Raw genomic sequence first — 8,473 nt, forward strand, 5'->3', positions numbered from 1 at the left:
CCATTTCTTTCATTTCCTTATGCCTGTACCTTCCATCATCATCATCATTTTTTTTAACCTATTAGAAGATTTTTACAAAGGTGCCATGTACCCAAATCATGACTCTTTTTTGTCAGAAAACTGCCATCATTACCCAGATTGTAACAATGAAATGACTTCTAGAAGATGCTAGTATTAAAAAAAGCCTTGGGACAGGCTTACAAGCAATCTGTACTGACTTCTTACCAGTGTTTATTGTGTATTACATAACTGATAGAAATTTAACCATTTTGATGTAGGACCTGAAAAAATGCCACATGCCATAAAAGAATAGTCTAGAAAGAAATCTTCCCGTCCAATATCTCCCAGAGGCTAGCCTTGTCCTGGACCAACCTGGAAAAGGATTAGCCAAAGATGATTACAGGTTCTAAACCAAGCAGCTCTATAAATCTGTCATGTGAGTAAGGGGCTTTTATGGAACCATGATAGGATAAGGCCATAGTGACTGGAGATTTAGGAACCAAATCAGATCCTCAGGCCTACCTGAGATTTTTGCCAACTTTTAGGTTGGTTACAGAATCACACTATTGTCAGATTATGGATGCAAGAGAACCTCATTCTTATTTCAAGGTTTGCAATTCCCCTCCCTGCAGTGTCCAACACTACCATTCCCAGCAAACACACCCTCATCCTTATCATCCAGACTGGGCAGGACCTGGACAGATTTTCAGGAATAAAGAGCAGGACAAGTCAATTAGTAATTTTTAAGTACTTAACCTCAGCACTGTACTGACAAGGGAGTAGAAAGGTGTAGAAATAAGTAGAAAACAAAGTAAGAGCCTTTTGTGCAGGTCTCAGCCTATCAGTGGTAATGTTATTGGCTGGAAATGCCTGGAGCCACTCACCTGGGCCCTGGTGTGCTTCCCACAGACATCTCCCTTTCCCAAACCAACGTTACCACGGGCCAGACCCTTGTGGTTATTATTATGGTTGCAAGATGCCGTCAGCAATAATCACCTGGAAACTTTAAAAAGTGTATTACTTACAAGCCCTGGAGCATATCAGGACACACAGTGGGGCTGCAGGTCGAGAGAGAGAGAGCATGGGCCTGGAGTTCTGCCTTTATTGGGGTTGAGGGTGGAACCCTGGGGCTTCATGGGCTCACTCTTTATTGGCACGTTTCAAACATAAGAGCTGGAATTCAAAGCTGGAAGAAGAAAGAAAAAACAAGTGTCCCAAGCGACTGGCCAGTTATCTAAATCAACCAGGATCTCTAAAGCAAAGGAGCCTCATGGGGGTAGGGGTGGGGAGGGAGAGTGCATGTGTCCTGGCTCTTCAGTCACGTGACTGGCAATGTGTTTATTCAAGACAGCCCTCTTTGAAGTGGATGCCTTGGCAATGGAAGCTTAAATTAGGCATTTGCATCACAAAAGAAAAGCCCACTGTCAGGGCTTATATTACAATTCACCCTGTGATACCAAGGCATCACAGTCAGTGATGAGGACACTAATGGCCTAGATAGCTGGTATGCTAAAAGTCAGGTATAGGGCATGTTGTAAACAGAAATTGCACATGTAAATAGGATTATAGTAGCAAAAAATATAATAATTATACAGGCAGTAGTCTGAAATCCTGTAGGTACCCATTGTCCTAAACTTGAAAGGTCCAGCCATGAAAATAGGTCAGTGACCTCAGGGACCCTGGGAATCTGTTCAAAGATTTAGTAAGATCATGGAATATTTTAACAACTTGGGCCATCTGGTGTAAATAGGTTTGAACCTGTCCTGAGTTGGTAGATTGCTCCATATCTCATTGAACCAGTCTCTGAGTCCTGAGAATACGTCAACTCAGTTAAAGGGCTGTGTCTTATTTCAGAAAGCAGTGAGGCAGGTGGGTTCCCTAAGTTAGGCCCATGTGGTGCAGGTATTTGGATCAGGTATTTAATAAGAGGCATTTCTATGGAAACAAACAAACATAAAACACACAAAAGTTAATGATTGGAGCAGATTACAATCCCAGTTATTGGGTTCTGAAGGCAGTTGGTCAAGAAGACTTCCAGATGGTGAGCTCGAAGCATCTTCAGAGGATGTGAGGGGAGAGAGTGGCAGTCTGATAGATCTTCCTGTTTTGCAGTTTGAAAGTCTCTGGTGGTTTTTTGAGTGTCCCACATAACAATAGACATGAAGACTGTCCACACACAAGTGAGGTGACTTCTCTGAAGTTGATATAAAGTTGTCCCACTTTAGCTTGCATGGCTCTGGGTAAAGGAGCCATGAAAGCTAAAGAGCCAATTTTAGTTCTCAAAGATTCCAAGTCAGTAGGGTGGAGAAAAATTGGAAACATTAGTTTGGAGAGTTGCAGCCAGATATTGGAAGAAACAAGAAGAATTCATTATCCAGTCCAGTTTATAGGTAGAAAATAAAAACCTGAAAGACAATTAACAGAACTAGAATCTAATATCCACAAGTGTGTATTATGTTTCTATTGAAACATAATTTTTCTCTCTACAATCATCTCCATTTCTATCAAAGATAACCATAGTAAGACTAATTTGTTTGCAAATTCAGTCTAGTTTCAATAAACTTGGCCTGATTATTTACATAAGTACAGCAAGAATAGTGATAGAACATATAGGCTCTTTTAAGTTTGTTTTGTTAGAATCATATATAAGAAATCTGAGACTGAACTTTTAAAAGCCTCTCTAGGCTAGGAAACAAAGTCCAAAACTTGCCATCAACTTTGCCTGCAGTATCTAGAGATTTGGATGAATTCCTCTTTTCTCGAGTTTCCCCCAAATATTTTGAAGTCCCTGTACCTGCCAGGAAGTAACCTTCCTTACTCACCTGGTAACCCCTACTGGGAGCCATGTAAACAAGGTACCAGGCCAAGTTTTCCAAGGGGCTTTATTGGCTCCATAAAGTCAACCTTCATTCCTTAAAGCTGTCTGGTCATATATGAGTCTAGGCATTTCTCTTTCAAATACGACATTCTAGTCAAAGCCTTGGTAATATAATCAATGGTTCCAACTGTGTCCTGTTACAAGGAAAACAGATTCTTATTGACATGCCCTTTGTTAAAGATCTGAGAGTTCATTATAATGCAGTTGTCAAGGAAATCTGATTATTTCTGTAAGAAACAACATTCTAAGATGATAACTGGAATTATTACTGATACCATTACCTATCACATTTTTAGTAATTTCATATAATTTCTGGAACACTTATATTAATAACATATATCTATACAAGGATATCCATAAAGATGGTTTAGCATTGTTTCCTATTTGACAATGCTTCCTATGTAATTTAACATATCAAATAAGCCCAATTATTATAATGTCTCGCTTTTTATAAGGAGAGAGAATAAATCTTTTGAGATGTTCCAGGGGTCCTCTGTAAAATCCCAAAGTTACTTCCAGGTCAAAAAAAGTCACTTAAAATTTGATTTTGGGAAGTTTGTCAAAAATATCAAAAGGTTGTGGACACTTGACTAAACAGGATCACAGTCTTTATGAAACAATACTTAATTATCTACTTAACCAAAAGGACAAAAAATATTAAAGACAATATTACAGTTACAGCAGGTTACATAGTTGTTAGCAAAACTAAGTTCTTTTAATATTGAGAAGATTCAGTTTTCTTAAGTAATCGAAGACCTGATTAAGATAACATGAAGACAGGAAATTTTTCATAAAACACAAAATCTTTGCTTTCTAGCCAGATTACTTAAAAGGTAAAGAAAAACATTTCACAATATCTTATTAAGTGCAATAGTTCAAGAAAGTTTTCTACTTTTAGCAGATGAAAGAAAAATAAGTTTTAGTTTTACATAAGTGCACTATTGAGTGCACATGGCTCAGTGGCCATAGCTCACGGGCCCAGCCGCTCCGCGGCATGTGGGATCCCCCCGGACCGGGGCACGAACCCGTGTCCCCTGCATTGGCAGGCGGACTCTCAACCACCTGCGCCACCAGGGAAGCTCCAAATCTTATTTTTTAAAACCCTTAAAATAAATTCGTTCCATTTTAGCCATCTTGATTACACAAAGTTAAATTCTCTCTCTCTCTTTCTTTTCTTCCCAACTTTCTATTTTTTTCCCTCTTTCTCATTCTAAAATAAACAGTTTTACTTTTAAGACAAATTTACTTTCTTTTTCCTTAAAAAATATATCTCCATACTTCATACCTTTTCTTGCCAAAGACACATCCTACTTTCCTTGCATACAGTGTTGCATCTCTCATTATTTCTAGCAGCTTTAATTACATATGAATTCTTTACTTACAAAAGAATTCTTTAATTAGAATTCTTAACTCTTAGAAACTTTAATTTCTAGCTAAAACTAAGAAGGAAGCAATTGTGAACTGACTGTTACACCAGCATTCTTTACATCGGTAAATTTATGAATGCATTTCATAATTTCTAGTAACACACATTACCTCATAGCACAATTTTTCAATGTGGCAGAAGCTAAGTTTACTAACAGACCCAAATATCTTTGGTTCCTCTGTAAAAGAGGTCAAAAGTAAATAAACTTAGACTTGGTTAGCAATTAATGTTTCAGTATTTTCTCTTATTTGGAAAGGATCTAGACATTCAGTGAATTCCCATCGTTAAACTTAGCAAAACTCTGAAGTTTCAAGTTACCAAAAAGATTTGGGAAACTATTTTCTTTTTAAAGTATTTTTAAAAATTAATTCATTCATTTTTGGCTGCATTGGGTCTTTGTTGCCACACGGGGTTTCTCTAGTTGCGGTGAGCAGGCGCTACTCTTCGTTGTGGTGCATGGGCTTCTCATTGCGGTGGCTTCTCTTGCTGTGGAGCACGGGCTCTAGGTGCACGGGCTTCAGTAGCTGTGGCATGTGGGCTCAGTAGATGCTCCACGGTATGTGGGATCTTCCCAGACCGGGTCTCGAACCCATGTCCCCTGTATGGGCAGGCAGATTCTTAACCACTGTGCCACCAGAGAAGTTCCTTTGGGAAACTATTTTTAAGTAGAAATCCCATAACACATAATTATTGCTAAAAAGTTGACCTACACTCTTATTCCAATTACATATATCTAAATTATTTTCTCCCAACAATGATGTTTAGACTATCAAGGAACTTTCATTAGACAGTAGCCAAAGTCAGCCATCATGCCGAGCTACTTTTCTTGCTGACAAATTTTGTGTCAACATGAATTTGACAAGTAAACCCAGGTAGAATAAAAGTTGTTTATCTGAATTATATTTAATGCTGACAACTCTGAAGAAAAACCTATTTTAATTAAACCAAACATAAATTAGATTTATCAAAGATTATTCCAGATCATGTGAACTTGAAAAACGTTTGGGTTAGTCTCTATATTTCTGAGTTTTAGGAATACTCAATTCATAGTGCTTGTTTTTAAGCCAATTAAGTAGAGCTCTTTTACAAAGTAATTTTGGCAATGTCATCTGCAGGTAGAAAGAAAAAAAATCACATAAATATACATCCATAAACATGCAGGCAGATACGAGACACTATAACTTCTGTTCCAAGATTTTAGCCATGAATCAGGCACGATATAAAACTCACTCATTTATAAGTAATAGTTGAGTACAAATTGGCAGATGGAACAATTTAAGGTTACCTGCTGCAATGGCTAAAGCTTTTTACTAACATTTGTGGAGAAGACTTTTAAGATTTATATTTGTCCTTGACAAGTAAGCTTAAGGAGGCTGTGGACTAGACTTTGGGCAAAAGAGTTTATTTTTTTAATTTTTAATTTTTGCGGTACGCGGGCCTCTCACTGTTGTGGCTTCGTCCCGTTGCTGAGCACAGGCTCCCGACGCGCAGGCTCAGCGGCCATGGCTCATGGGCCCAGCCGCTCCGCGGCATGTGGGATCTTCCCGGACCGGGGCACGAACCCGTGTCCCCTGCATCGGCAGGCGGACTCTCAACCACTGCGCCACCGCGGAAGCCCGGCAAGAGAGTTTTTATAGCATTTTGTATTTTAAAAGGCCTCCTTCTACTTGTCCCAAATCTAGTCCACTTTGCTTCAGTCTCAGGAGTTTGTGGGCAAGAGTTTTAGTCACCTCCTGAGGTGTTTACATTTCAAAGACATGGTAAAATATATATCTTCAAGAGACAAAGAATGTAAATTTTATCCTAGGAATTTTAGTGCCTTTTGGATGGTTATGGCAGTCCCAATAAAATGTAGTAAAGCTGCCCCGAAATTAGGGAGAGTCCTCTGTGAAAATAATTCTCTGGACTCAAGGTCAAGTGGGACCTCTTCAGGGTTGGAAGCAAAGAGGGGATCACTTGGTCACTATGGCCATGAAGATGATAAACACATCGGCCCATGCCAGTTTTGCACAGCATCTTAACGTTTTCCATTAACCGTGAGCCTTAGCAATGATCACTGATGGGAGGATGGACCCAGCACCAGGCAATAAATATCCAAGTGAGGAGAGAAAAGACCTTGATACAGACATTATTGGCTCTAGGGCCTTTGCCTTCCCATTTCTCCCTTTCTCCTCCCTAGAGGCCTTGCTAGTCCTGTCAGCTTTTCCGTGGGCCGCAGGGACACCTCGCGCGGCGTGACTTCTAGTTGGACCTCCTCCCCCGGTCTCGCAAGGCGCCCTGGGTAGGGGCGCGGAAGCTCCAGAGCCCTTTGCGAACTCTCGCGGCCTTTCCGAGCGCGCGCCTGACTGAGCTCTGGAGCCTCGCGACAGCTCCTGCAGGTTTGTTTTGTTTGTTTGTTTCTTTGTTTGCGGTACGCGGGCCTCTCACTGTTGTGGCCTCTCCCGTTGCGGAGCACAGGCTTCGGAGCCTGCAGGTATTTTTATCTGAAAAGGAACGGGGAGCTGACGCCGCCAGCTGGTACCCGTCTAGTTCCGGGCTCCTTAGAAAAGTCACACGCGACGAGGTGGCAGCGCGCGCGTCTCCAGTTTCACTGTGATGCGGTGTGGTGACCGCCGCGTGTGATGAGCTAGAGTGAAGGCCTCCCTGCTTCCCGCGGAACTTTCGGGAACGCCCTTCTCCCGACCTCGGCTGCCCCAGCCCAGCGGCTACACAGCCCGTTCTGGTGCGGTAGCACAGGCGCTTTGGGTACCTCTTTTTTTTTTTTCAACATCTTTATTGGAGTATAATTGCTCTGCAGTGGTGGGTTAGCTTATGCTGTATAACAAAGTGAATCAGCTATACATATACATATGTCCCCATCTCTCTTACCTCTTGCGTCTCCCTGCCTCCCACCCTCCCTATCCCACCCCTCTAGGTGGTCTCAAAGCACCGAGCTGATCTCCCTGTGCTATGCAGCTGCTTCCCACTAGCTATCTATTTTACGTTTGGTAGTGTATATATGTCCATGCCACTCTCTCACTTCGTCCCAGCTCACCCTTCCCCCTCCCCATATCTTCAAGTCCATTCTCTACGCCTGTGTCTTTATTCCCGTCCTGCCCCTAGGTTCTTCAGAACCATTTTTTTTCTTAGATTCCATATATATGTGTTAGCATATGGTATTTGTTTTCCTCTTTCTGACTTACTTCACTCTGTATGACAGACTCTAGGTCCATCCACCTCACTACAAATAGTTCAATTTCATTTCTTTTTATGGCTGAGTAATATTCCATTGTATATATGTGCCACATCTTCTTTATCCATTCATCTGTCCATGGACACTTAGGTTGCTTCCATGTCTGGCTACTGTAAATAGAGCTGCAACGAACATTGTGGTACATAACTCTTTTTGAATTATGGTTTTCTCAGGGTATACGCCCAGTAGTGGGATTGCTGGGTCGCATGGTAGTTCTATTTTTAGTTTTCTAAGGAACCTCCATACTGTTCTCCGTAGTGACGGTATCAATTTACATTCCCACCAACAGTGCAAGAGGGTTCCGTTTGCTCCACACCCTCTCCAGCATTTATTGTTTGTAGACTTTTTGATGATGGCCATTCTGACTGGCGTGAGGTGATACGGTTTTCCACTCTTCTCAGTCTGTCTCCGAAAGTGCCTCATTGAAGAGTGTCCGCTCATCCTCGTGGGAACTGGGGCACGTTGAAAGGTGAGGACATGCCCCTGGCCTGCTCTTCACGGTGACGTCCGACAGTGGCCAGAGCCAGAAGCAGCTCACAGAGCAGGATGCGCAGCAGGCAGCCCTTGCTGTGAGTGAAGCTAGGGGGCATCGGGGGTGAGCGCGTGTCCCTGTCCAGAAGCAGCTGGCGGGTGGGGGAACCGAGGCGCAGACCCAGCAGAAACGCTAGTTGCGAGGATAACTGAGCCACCTGTGAACCGAGTCAGTAAGAACCAGAGTCCCAGGCAGCTGCACCACTGGTCTCCTCAGAGAATGCTCGAATGCCGAGAGCCCCTCTGGACTGACAGAAGGCAGACCTTTGTGACGCGGCTTCCGGCCGGGTCTGGAGAACGCTTTTAACCCAGTACTGGAACTCAGGTGCGTTCACTCGCATAAAGAAATCATTGCTCGGAAGACACCTTGCCGAGCCGAACCCCTCTCCGGGTGGAAGTCAGGGTT

The sequence above is a fragment of the Kogia breviceps genome, chromosome 12 (genome assembly GCF_026419965.1).
Source record: "Kogia breviceps isolate mKogBre1 chromosome 12, mKogBre1 haplotype 1, whole genome shotgun sequence".
Taxonomy (NCBI): Eukaryota; Metazoa; Chordata; class Mammalia; order Artiodactyla; family Physeteridae; genus Kogia; species Kogia breviceps.